The sequence below is a fragment of the Nannobrachium achirus genome (assembly GCF_963921795.1).
Source record: "Nannobrachium achirus genome assembly, chromosome: 6".
NCBI lineage: Eukaryota > Metazoa > Chordata > Actinopteri > Myctophiformes > Myctophidae > Nannobrachium > Nannobrachium achirus.
Window position 1 is genome coordinate 61,296,560 of NC_137815.1, and position 13,961 is coordinate 61,310,520.

At 42.0% G+C, this 13,961-nt stretch overlaps 1 protein-coding gene across 1 annotated transcript in view; it reads left to right on the plus strand.

Moving 5' to 3' along the window:
- The first annotated feature begins 3,871 nt into the window (after positions 1 to 3,871).
- The window catches only part of frmd4ba (FERM domain containing 4Ba), a 63,476-nt gene continuing 53,386 nt past the window's right edge, over positions 3,872 to 13,961 (plus strand). The window contains exon 1 of the mRNA XM_080729133.1: positions 3,872 to 3,978. The gene's annotated coding sequence lies outside the window, so the exon portion shown is untranslated. The remainder of the gene's footprint in view (positions 3,979 to 13,961) is intronic.

Here is a 13,961-nt window from a genome sequence, read left to right on the forward strand (position 1 = left end):
AAATACATAAAAAAGAGATAAGTAAAATGATTACAATAAAGCAAGAAAAAATAAAAGCATAGAACATTGAAGAACAATTTCAGAGCCGTGCGGACGTCAATAGCAGCATAGGGATTAAAAAATGTAGCTAAAAGCAAGAGTAAAGAAATAGGTCTTGAGCTGTGCTTTAAAGCTATCCACCGAGGCTGCCTGTCTTAGGTGTAGTGGTAGTTTATTCCAAGCTGTCGGTCCATAGAAGCAGAAAGCTGCTTCACCATATTTTTTATATGTCATTGTTGGCACCTCAAGTAGGTCTGCACTAGAGGACCTGAGTGGGCGGGTTGGAACATATCTATGCAGGCAGTTATAGAGGTACGAAGGTGCCAGACCATTTAGAGCTTTATAAACAAGTAAAAGAATTTTAAAATCAATCCTAAAAACAACCGGGAGCCAGTGTAGCGACGCTAAAACTGGAGTAATATGTTCTCTTATCTTAGTTTTTGTTAAAACTCTGGCTGCTGCATTTTGAACAAGTTGTAATCTGTCAGTTGTTTTCTTTGGCAGACCAGAGAGAAGTGCGTTGCAGTAATCAAGCCGAGAGAAAACAAAAGCGTGGATCAGCGTTTTTGCATCGTTCAGCGACAGATAGGCTCTAATTCGCGCAATATTTCTAAGGTGAAAGAAGGCAATCTTCGTGACATGATTAATGTGTGTATTAAAATTTAATTCAGCATCAATGATCACCCCCAGGTTCTTAACAGAGGTGTTATTTTCTTTAGCCAGGTTACCAAGTCTATTTATTATTGATTCTCTCTGGGCAGTAGAACCTATTATGAGAACTTCTGTCTTGTCCTCATTTAGCTTGAGAAAGTTCTCACTCATCCAGCATTTTATGCTGGACACGCACGTCAGCAATGGGTCTAGAGCACAGGGGTCGTCCGTAGCCACCGAAAGGTACAACTGGGTGTCATCAGCATAGAAATGGAAATTCACACCGTGAGCGGAAATAAGTTCTCCCAGCGGAAGTATATAGAGGGAGAATAATAAAGGACCAAGAATCGAGCCCTGTGGAATACCAGAGCAGATGTTGTGTTTGTTTGACTCGAAGTCAGCTAGATTAACAGAGTAGCTTCTGCCTGTCAGATAAGAGCAAAACCAGGACAGAGCTGTACCTGACAGTCCTACCCAGTGTTCGAGACGTTGTATTAGAATTGTATGGTCAATTGTGTCAAAAGCCGCCGATTGGTCCAGCAGTAGGAGAACGGACACATCTTTGTTATCAGCAGCCACCCTAAGATCATTAATAACTTTTAAAAGTGCAGTTTCTGTGCTGTGTCCTTTCCTGAAACCGGATTGGAATTTGTTGTGCACCTTATTGTTCTGCAGAAACACATCCAATTGATGAAAGATAATTTTTTCTAGGACCTTGCCCAGAAAAGGCAAATTAGAGATGGGTCGATAATTATCCAGCACGGACGGGGTCAAGGTTGGGTTTTTTGAGTAAGGGTTTAACTACAGCCGTTTTCAGTGAGTCTGGAAAGACACCTGATTGTATAGAGCTGTTTACTATTTTTAGGATATCTTCAATAACACAGTCTACAACCTCTTTAAGAAACGGCGTGGGTATTGCATCCAGCGAGCAAGAAGACGATGTCATTTGCGATATGGTTTTACGAAGTTCCTCTTCATCAATTGCACAAAATGATACTAGGCTCCCCCTAGATTTATCGATGCTTTTACACATGGCACCATTAACCGCATTTGCATTTGTGACAGTATTATTCGTAATACCAGCTCGAATGTTAACAATTTTGTTGTCAAAGAAGGATGCAAACTCATTACACTTTGCTTTAGAGGCAGGGAGTGACTGCTTGTAGGACTGGGGGGGGGTTTAAAAGGCGTTCAATGGTAGAGAATAAGACCCTAGCATTGTTCTTATTCTCATTAATAATTCCGGAAAAATAGGCCTGCCTAGCCAGACGCATGGTTTTATTATAGGTGGCTGTTGACGCCTTAAATATCTGTAGGTGGATAGTTAATTTATTCTTTCTCCAAGCTCGCTCTGCTCTGCGGCATTGTTTTTTGAGTGAACGTATATGATCGTTTATCCAGGGTGTTACTTTGGAATTATATTTCTTTTTAGTTTTCATAGGAGCCACTATATCCAGAGCTGACTCCAATTTAAGATTAAAACGTTGAACCATATCATTTACTGAGGGAATATCAGGAAGGCGGGGTGCACACGCAAGAAGGCTGGCAAACTCTTCTGCTGCCGAGGAACCGAAAAATCTCTTTTTTATAGTATATTCTCTATTGTTTTTTTCTAGATCAGAGACAGTCATATTAAAACACAGTAAATAGTGGTGAGAACCGTTCGTCCCACGGGCACGCGCGTTCTCCATATATGGGCATAAAATGAATGCCCCCATATATGGGCATAAAATGGATAAAGGGACACAGACAGACAGATTCAGAGATCTCCATATATGGGCGTGAAATGGACGCAAATAGACAGATATCTCCATATATGGGCATATATGGGCATAAAATGGACCCAGAACTATATGGACGCAAATGGCATATATGGGCATAAAATTTACGCAGAATCACAAAGATCTCCATATACGGGCATAAAGGGACACAGACAGACACACAGACAGACGGATACAGAGATCTCCATAAATGGGCATAAAATGGACGCAAATGGCATATATGGGCATAAAATTTACGCAGAATCACAAAGATCTCCATATACGGGCATAAAGGGACACAGACAGACAGATTCAGAGATCTCCATATATGGGCGTGAAATGGACGCAAATAGACAGATATCTCCATATATGGGCATATATGGGCATAAAATGGACCCAGAACTATATCTGCAGTGATCTCCATATATGGACATAAAATGGACGCTGACAGACAGACAGATAACAGATATCTCCATATATGGGCATAAATGGACACAGGCAAACAGATGGTCAAAACGGGTCCTATGACAACAGGTATAATGGGGTTTGCATTAAAGGGCGGGGCATTCATTCCCTATTTACATTGTTCCGAGTTGGCCAGGTCGCCGACTAGACGCTGGGCCGCCCGAAGGCGGCCCAGCTTCTAGTAATAATAATAACTTATTTTAATGAATAAAATGTTAATGTAACAAATTTGTAGATTAATGGTAGAGTAGCCTACATGTTAATATGATAGGATAGGTTATCTGTATAGGCAAGCCAAAGTAGCACTGGTAATCTAGATCTTATTAATTGGATAGGAGTAGCCTTATGATGACACCGAGGCTGGATGACAACAAACAACTTAGGCTGTTGCCTGAAGCTCATATCTACAATAGGCCTACCTATCTCCCTTCTGGAGGAGGAGCAGTAGAAATGTGATCCCCCAGCTGTTTAAAAGCTAAACAAGAAATAAGACACGAGGTTCGCCTTCAGGGTTCCACCCCCTTCAAATGTATGACCGTTTGACCAGTCCATAAGTGAATTACATGATTTATAGGCTAAATACCGTATCCTGAAGTTTGCAAGTTCACAAATGTTCCATTCATACATTTTATTTGCTTAAGACCTACACACCTAACGGCAGTAACGGCTTTTTTGTTGTTGTTGTGTTGCTTTGAGCGTGTTTACGCAGCAGAGAGCGCTCTTCCATTGGACAGCCGGCGCTTGCACGGGTAGAGGGAAATTCGTTTTTGTTGGATGGATTGGTTGAAGGTAGGAGGGAGACAGGGTGCGCGGATAGATGGCTCTGTGTACGCGCGACAAGGTTATTATGCCGACCAGGCTGATTCCCTTCCTTCCTGGACCAAAGCGATCGCCGTGACCAGCTTCTATTGTAACATTGTGTCTTTTTTATGAGTTTTGCCAGTGGTGGAGACAAGCCGATTAGTATTATTAATATTTTAAACAGTCTATAAACCCGGTACCGGTTTTTGAAACAAGTGGAGTTTACATCGATCACAACAACGTCACCAACAAAAGAAACAAGGTGAGATGTGTTTAAACCTGTTAGATTATCACTCATACACCCCGGTCATGCGTATGAAAGTGGCTTTTATCCAGCTACAATTTCACACTGTTTTCAACGACACCTGCAGCGAAATATTTCAGGCTCGCTTTATTGCATTGCTCCTTTGTAGTACTTTGTTGTTATCTCGCTTTTAAAGTGTTGCATCTTTGTTATTACAATAAGCAGTAGTAGCTCTGTCACTTAAAACATTGGTTCTCAAAGTGGGGTCCAGTGACCCCCAGGGGTCCTTAAGGGAGTTCCAGGGGGTCCCCATGATAATTAGGAACCATATGGACCCTTTATGGGTCTGTAACTCCTACAAATGAAATGGAACCATTTTGTACATTCTCAGAGAGTTAAATGAAGATTGATTTTACAATATAAATGGGGGTCTCAGACATAGAAATAGGTCTACCATTAAATGGGGGTCCTTGAAATTAAAAGGATTGAGAATCACTGCTATAGAGCTGTAATAATCTATTCTTTTCAAATGGGGGTCCACCACAGGCTAATAAGTGTCCGTTTGGGGGTCCTTGACATGAAAGGGTTTGAGAACATGAGTCTGTGATCACGACTTTTGTACTTTCTTCCTTTGAATGCGTTAATATTAATTTATTAGTGTAATTATAATTCCCCATACCAATTTGTCCCTCCTACAAATTGAATTGATCGGTATGTCAAGTTAGTTATTAATAGGGTCTTTCTTTATGCTGTTACCTGAGTGATAATGGGCAATTGATGAATTATTGAGTTGTCAGCTCAGTGTACAGTATATCCCATAATCAAGTTTAATCGTTATCATTTATTATTTATGCATGTCCAGTGGCAAGAAGGTAAACATGAACATTTCTCTCTCTCTCACACACACACACGCACACGCGCACACACACACACACACACACACACACACACACACACACACACACACACACACACACACACACACACACACACACACACACACACACACACACACACACACTCACAGAAGAACAGAAGAACAGAAAATGAAGCTCTACTTTTTTAAAGACCCTTCTCTCTTTCCTGGTGTGGGGTCAGCTGGTCAGCTCTACTCTGTGTGAATATCCTGTTTCCTGGACATGGAGAAACAATGGGAGAGAGAGAGCAGACACGTGATGTCCTACAGTAGCCTATATAAATTATGTGTGGACTGTGGACGGTGTCGTGTCGCCCAGGACCACACAAATAAGGATGTAAAAAGTACTTGATGAAAGTACCAATGAAACTACATGCTTTTTTAGTTTAACTGAAAGATCGGATGAAGAAATAACGTTATAGATAAAATAACAGTGCTCTGACAAATTGAGTCTTGAATGTCATGCGTTCACATGGTCCCCTGCGTCATCTACCTTTTGCAGTGGTTGACACAAATGGGCTGACTTATTGAAGAAAGTCAGTGCCATTAGGTTCGTTTGTCACTGATATAGAAGAAAGGCACGCAAGTTGAGAAAGTACAGTGGCAGCTGACAATATTGAATTTGTACTGTAGCTCCCAAAACATGCTCTGCTCTCTGTCTTTGTTTGTTTCTCTGTCTGTCTGTCTGTCTGTCTGTCTGTCTGTCTGTCTGTCTCTCTCCCTCTCTCTCTCACACACGTTGTCATGTGTGTGTCTCTCTCTGACACACGCACATGCGCGCGTGTGCACACCTATACAAACTGGCTGCGCAGCATTGTGTTTATTTTAGTCTAGGATGTTCAGTTGCTTTTAATGGGGTCAGCACTTTCAATTCAATAAAGCTATTAACTGTCACAGAAGATTCCACCACTGTTGCTTGGCTAGCATGGATAGGGTGATGTGTGGCAATCAGGCTTACATATGGACTAGGAAAACTGGCAGCAAAGGTCTCGTTCTCTACAGAAGACCCCTTGGGTAGCAACAAAATGAATGTTTTTATTTTATTTTAACATGCTCATTAAGTGCTCTGTGCTCAAAGTGAATGGTGCAAAAAAAAGCTGCAAACGTTTTGGTCATATACTATATTGGACCAGCGCAGTGTGATATAGCTCAGACAAAGTCCTATCACTGAAACGATGGTTGCTTTTTTACACCTTTCACTGTGAGCACAGAAGTGCTCATCTCTGTATTTGAAAAATAAATTATTTTCTTTTAGTCTAAGGAGTCTTCCTTAAAAGTTTTGTAGAGAGTGAGTCTTTTTCTGCCCGTTTTCTTTCTGTTTCTGAGACCAGCGCACCTGCAGTTGACCCTGAACAAAGGACAAAGAAGGGCACAACAGTTTTCCCAGGACCTTGAACATATACAAGAGAATCTGTAAAAGGCTAATCAGGGTAAACATAGGACTGCTTATTTCTCGGCCAAACTGTTGATCCAGCAGAGGTCACACAACATCCTGAAGACTGGGGTTTGTGAACTGCACTAATGATATTTTCCCACCTTCCTCCCTCCCCCCCTCACACACACACACCGCTGTTTTTGTTTTAAAGTAGCTTATCTGCACTTTTAGTTTCTTCCCACATTTTTTCAGCGTTCTTCGTTCACATTTGAATGTGAGGACTGGCTGTTACATGATACTGTCGTTGTATAGGGACTCCACACAAAAACATTTCCTGCCGGACAGGTTTTGACAACGCTTCTTGTCGCAGACAGACATCGAAATCATAATTGTCACTTTGGGAAGTTACTATGTACTACTACATACTATGTACTACATACTATGTAGTATGTACTGTAAAATCCTCACTGTTACTACTTTAAGTCTGATAGAGAATACAGAGGGAAGGAAAGGGATACTTATGGATCAATTTGGTTCCATTCGTACTCTCCGGAAATTGATAAATTAACACTGTATGTGACTTGAATTGCTTAATGTAGGCTTTAGACATCACAGCGTTTCTGGTCAATGCCTGTTTGTAGGTTGACCGTAATTCATTGGGTTAACAGTGGAAATCAATTCAGATCCCCATGCGGGGGGAACATCTGTGTTGCTGCCGTAGTACACAGTTAACCAAACCCTGTACTTGGTTGACCAGATCCCCAAGGGCTCTATACTAGGCCAGTGGTTCTCAACCTGTGGGCCGGGACCCCCAGGGGGGCCCCAAATTATTTTGAGGGGTTCCCAGATGATTAGGTTAATGTGCAGCATTGTCTTCTCACTCAACAGTAAACAAACCAACATACAGTTTAAGTGTACAGAGGGTATCTACACATTTCTAAAGTGACAATGTAAGGACTTTTAAATACCTCTAAAATGACAAATTAAACATTGGCCAAATTGTCTAATATTAGAGACCGGAATTGTGAAAATAGCTGATCTACATGATCACGTTTGCGTGTTGCGAGGCGTTGTGAGCATGTAGATCTGCTATTTTCACAAAAGAACCGTGTTATACAAAATGTAATGCCTCAACTCTTGAGGCATTACTCGTAGGGTTGCTCGTAGGGTAGGGGCGTCCCCAGTTAAAATATGATTATTTTGAGGGTCGCGGCCTGAAAACGTTGAGAACCACTGTACTAGGCCACCTCTGTTTTTGCTGTACAGTACATATATTCAACAAGCTCACAAAGGCGGTGTGTTGGACGTGTTGGCCAGCGTTTTGTAAGCTCATAGATTTGCTATAGAATACTAGAGATGCTCGGGTTCAAGTGGTTAACGAGGTTTGTTGCAGAATCTACTCAACGTCATAATTATAAGTAAGCACAAGGCAAAGAGAGCAAGCCAGCAAGGTTGGAGGTTATCACAGCAATCTATTTGACCTGTGTATGGGACAGCCCCACACATGCCCTCAGTGCTCCATGTGGCCTGAGGAAGTGAGGAGGAGGACCGTTGCAGACACGGTTTATACTGCCGTCACATGTATCAACAGGAATCTGTTCTTCCTTGGCAGAAAACCAGAAGTGCACAGGCTGTATATCTCCCTCTCTCGCTGCCTTTTCCTTGTTTCATGTCTGCTTTTGTCCTGCAGACAGGACATCCTCTGTAAAACAAAACAGTCTGTGCCTCATTTTCACGTGCAAAGCAGGCTTTTTGCAATACAGCGCAAGCACATGCAATGTATTCTCACAGATTGTTCTAATGCGTGTTCTAAAAAAAAGTGTTTGCTCTGCAAAGATAACTTTATATCTCATCTCTGTATTGTTGTGGTTTTGGACTGACTATGCTGTAATAAATGTGACTGACTGTGATTAGTGGTGACAAATACTGACAAACCTTCCTTTCAGTTTGTTTGTTTCCATTCTGAGTAATGGGAAAACAGTTGCATCAGGCCTTTAAAGACTCTCAGCTGGCTGGCAATTCCTCTGAGAGGCGGTTTCCATCATTTTTAGATAGATGAACAAGACTTGTATTAGGATAAGCTCTAATCTAGTTAAACAGTGAGGGCTGGCAGTTTGCGAACAGATTCTCCGCAAATGTAATCCTGACAGCTGTCTTCCTTGACATGATATACGTATTTAGGGAATGGACACAAGGCATTGATTTCTAGATTTACTATCTGTATCGGTGGCCATTGACTGGGACATTTTACTTTAAGTGCCCGCTATCCCAGAGGAATATGTCGTAAAGTCAAACTGTGCTTTTAGGTTGTAGAATATGGTTTTAACATGGTTGGATTGTGTCTAGCTGAGCTAGGCTAGTTAACCCATTTAGAATTATTGAATGCTTTAACCAGTGAAAAATAGCAGATATACAAGCTCACAGCGCGGCACCGAGTGCCGCGCTGCGAGCTTGTAGATCTGCTATTTTTGGAATACTGAAACGATAGAAAGTCATATCAGGGCAGGGCTGTGTAAAGGCTTACACACACCAAATAGACTTCCTGACTACAGATGAATGTCAGGAGATCAGTTGGGTCAGACGTCTGGTATACATACATGTGTTAAAATATTGCTGTGTGGACACTTCATACACACTGCAGAGACAGTTGGCTCTTGGCTGATGGCACTGCGCGCACACACATACACAGAGTCGTAGTCAATGGACTAAACATGCCAGACCACAGAAAAACACAAACATCTTTTTAACTCAAGTCTATATATTATGTCAGCCCATACATACTAACAGTATAATACCATAGTTCAGTTAATAAATGATAAATGTGCAGTTTAAGTTCTCTCTCTTTTTTGGAGCGGTGAAAGCGCTCCCAATAGACAGGTATGTCCGTGGGTATGTGGGTGGCTGGCTGGCTGGCCGTGTCCGTCCGTCCGTAGTCTGGCAATACCTTGAGTGGCCACACACAACACACTAGTTAAAGGAGGGGCGCTGTTTTGTGCAGGCCAGGCACACTCACCACTCACTCTCACACACACACACACACACACACACACACACACACACACACACACACACACAGGGTATAGCTACTCAGATTCACCGCTCCACTTCGAACCGAGGTTTGATTTTTAAATACATGCATGGAAGGGCTGTGGCTCTGGGAGTTTTGCCAGTAATATGTTTTGTACACTATCATAGAATACACCAATATACAGCAAGCAAGACACATTATTATTAGAATAGGCAGAAAACAGGTGTTTCCCATGACCTTTGCGATGATCATCAGGCAAAAATAAGAATAAACTGATCGTCATAAGTACATTTCTTCTACAACAGGGTAGAGATGGACCGATTGCAAAATTCTTGGCCGATACCGATCCACCGGTTTTATGAAGGTCTGACCTGCCAAAACCGATTTTTCCGATACCGATTTCTTTAGCTAAGAACTAGAAAATAGGGTTGCTCCAATACCCTTTTTTCAGGCCAAGTAGGCCTACAAGACATACTTCAATTTGAGTACCAATAAGCTAGAAGAACACTAATGCCAAATCAATCACAATAGTACAATATTAGAAATCACAGACAATATCCAGTCTAATATGACCGTCTGGACTAGGCAGGAGGAAAGCAGGTGACGCATGCTTTTTTTCCCCTTCTTTTTGGAGACGACATTGACACAGGATTATGGAATATATCCTTACATTGCAAAGGTAATCAGCACCATCTGTATTCTGTAGGCTGCCACTAAGTAGACTGGCTGCTACTTGCTAATGTTTACTTTAGTCACAGCACCAGAGCATCATGCTGTGCAGTGCCATAGACACAATCTGCATAAAACCGGTATTTATGTCAGTGACCTGCCGGTCACCGATTCGGCCGGTTTGATATAATACCTGCTGATTTTTGATATTGGCCGATACCGATGTCCATCCCTACAACAGGGGTCTTCAACAGGGGGTCCGGGACCCCAAGGGGTTACTACAGGGGGTCCTCCAAATCTTTGTGTGATAGAAGTTTTTTTTTCTCCATTATTAACCACTTGAACCCTAGCGTCCATATTCTGAGAACTTAAGCTCACAATGCCTCGCAAGCTTGTAGATCGGCTATTTCCGGCTAAGAGGTTTGGTGTAGAGGGGAAAAAAGAGCACACTAAGTACAGAGTGAAAGGTCAAGTTTATTAAGTATTGACAGTTCAAGTAGTTACATATCTGAAAACACAAATTGACATGAATGCAAAATACACTGATGATTGTACTGTCAACGATGAAACTATATGGAATCTGGGGGTCCCTGCTTCATCTCTCTCTCAGCTTAAGAGTCTTTGGCCTGAAAACGTCGAAGACCCCTGTTCTACAAGATTTTATTTTTTCAATTTTATCAGAGGATGAATAAAGTCATGAATGTGCTGGGCTGGTAGAGTACTGGACGTAGATGAAAGGTCTGTGTGATTGCTGCATTAATGGCTTTCAAAGAGCAGACAGTTCCTGCCTGCATTTCAGTGAGGCTAGCCTAGTGCATTCTAGGAGGTTTATCATTACCCCAGGCAGCAGGCGCAGAGGGAAACATGAACCACAGGTTGTAATCCCCTACAGCTTTCTACTGTGAACTATAGCCATGCTTTTGTTTATGTTCCTGTGCCTGTGTCAGCCAAGCATGGCGTTGCTCTGAGGCGGAGAAAACGCTGAAAATATCAACAAAGCAAAGCCCTCTCCCACCCATTCTCTCTGTGTGTCTGACAGTGGATGTACTCCTGTTTGGTTTGCCTGAGTGACATGATGGTGGGGTGGGTGGGTGTGTGTGTGTGTGTGTGTGTGTGGGGAGGCTGTCAATGACCCTTGCAGTAATTATGCTGCCTGTGTACTTCTCACCATCCACCCATCCATCTACATCCTGCACTCAGCCTCTCTCTCTCTCTCTCTCTCTCTCTCTCACACACGCACGCACACACACACTCGCAACAGGGGTGCTGTTTGTGTGGGTGTAGGGGCCGGGGGGATTTATTTTGAGGGCCTGTATGATAATAATGACCATTAATCCCCTTTTCCACTGACATGGCCCAACACCACACCACTCCACACCGCCCACTTGTGCCAGGTTTTTCACTACAAGGACCTGGGTAGAGTGGTGTGAAAGTGGTACTAAACGTGGTACTAAAAAGTATCCAGCTAGACAGATACCTTTATTATCCCAAGGGGGAAAATGTGTTGCCCAGAGGCAGCACAGCAGTATAAGGTTATTTACAAAGTTACAGAGAAGTATGAAAAAGATAAAAAGAAAAAACAAGAACAGGGTACAGTAAGTACAGTAAGAGCAAGGTACAACAGGAAAGGGAACGAATAATATATATACATAAAGTGTCTTAAAGCACGACTATCAAAAAATAATACAGTGCCCAAATCAAAGTGACCATAACAGTCAACCAATCCAGAGTAAGTCTGAGCTAGGCCAAACTGGCAAACACTTCATAATGACTGATCACTAGGGGTGTAACAATATAGTAACTGTATCAAAATATAGTTTTTAACTTAAATCGAAGTATATCGAAATGAAAACAGCTCAAATCGAATCGTTTTATTTTGTAATCGGCAGAGCAAAGAATCGATTGTAACGTTACTACCTACTTGGGCTTTGTATTTAGCATTTTTAAGAAGAAAAAATGTATAGGAGGGGTTTAATTACTTTTCCTTTCCATATAGCTAAACTGGTCTATCGATATGTGTGTATCTCTGGGTTCATGTCAAGGTGCAGGTTTGTCAATATACAATGTCCATGCATTTGGAAGATAATCAGTGTGTTATGTTTACTTATTTATATCCATAGTAATACATGTTTCCCTTAAAAACCTGCACTATCCACACCTTTCACACAGATTTAATTTCTTTGCTAAATAGTTACAATATCGATTTTAAATCATTGAATCGAATCACATATCGTATCGTCAACCATGTATCGTGATATGTATCGAATCGCTATTAAAATGTATCGTTACACCCCTACTGATCACTCACTGACTTTTCATTCAGACGACCATGATATAGTTGCAATACATGATAATTGTGTTATAATCACTGTTATAATCTATTATTGTGTATTAAAATTATCATAGTAATACGTTAATATTTTATAGTGTATTATCACAGAAATAATCCATTATATCCAGGGTATTATAATTTAGGATAGTTGTAATACAAATTTATAGAATCACAGTAAAAGGGTCAACTTGTTTCTTACCAATAGGGGTACTTTTGTGTAATGGAAAATGTAGATATTTGTATGTGGTGCGGTGTGGTGTGGTGTGGTGTAGTGTTGTGTGTAGGTGTAGGGCGGTGTAGTGGTGCTAAAGCTGCAGTAGAAAAGGGGCTAGTGTGGGTGTAGGGGCTGGGGGGATTTATTTGGAGGGCCTGCATGATAATAATGACCATTAAGTGTCTCCATTGCATGCTGCTTGGGAGGGGGTTCAGTGGTCGTGGACTGAAAGGCCTGAGCTGATATTATTTCCCTCTCAGGCGCAAATACAGAGAGAGGTACATGTTGTGGAAGGCTGGGGAGACAGCTGTGCTCCCAGAGCAGACATACCCCACAGCCTTGGATCCAGCACTGATCAATACTGAACTCACTGTGGTTAAACCCCCACGTGAGTACTTTACACATCTACAGCCAGAGGGGATATGCAGTGCGTAAAGTAGAGAATACACAAATGGATAAGTTAACACTGAGGATTTTACTGTGTATGAGATATCCCATCTCCATCTGAGAAGCCTGGAGTCATTTCCTGATTCTTTTATTAAGTAGGCGTGCACGGTTGTCTTTGGCATTTCCAAACGCTGCCTTTGTGTGTGTGTGTGTGTGTGTGTGTGTGTGTGTGTGTGTGTGCGCGCGCTCAGTTTGGTTGTCTGGTGTGGTTTAATACTGCAGGTGGGTTCTGGGTTTGTGTATGTGTCACCAGGGTGTGATGTTATATACAAAGTATCATTGGTGCACTCCCTCTGGGAGTGCAAGAGCTTTAGCATTCATCATTCATGGGCTGTTATATGAGCCCCTTCTTTTCTTTTACCGTTAATACTGGCAGAGAGACACCCACCCCCCATCGGTACAGACACGCTCATCTACCTTCTCACGTTGAAAGAAGCACACGCGTATACATCTTTCAATCTACCAAGGAAGATTACACGGAAGGAGCAGAAGACATGCAAGACAGGTCTCTAGATGGAATCAAACTGGGAGCGTTGTGATTATCAGGGGTCTTCAACAGGGGGTCCGGGACCCCTAGTGGGTCCTCAGAGTTACCAGAGGGGGTCCTTCAAATCTTTGTGTGATATAACCTTTTTTCTCCTTTTTTATATTAACCACATGAACCCTAACGTCCATATTCTAAGAACTTTAGCTAAAAATAGCAGAATTACATGCTTGTACAATAGCTTGTAGATCTGCTATTTTCGGCAAAGAGGTTTGGTGTAGAGGGGAAAAAAGAGGGGAGCACACTAAGTACGTTTATTAAGTATTGACGGTTAAATATCTGAAAACAAATTGACATGAATCCAAAATACACTGATGATTGTGCTGTCAAACGATGAAACTACCGGTATATGGAATCTGGGGGTCCCTGCTTCATCTCTGCCTCAGCTAAGGGGTCCTTGGCCTGAAAACGTTGAAGACCCCTGGATTATACTATTCCGACACACCGTGCCTCTCCAGCATCCTCCAGAATCAGAT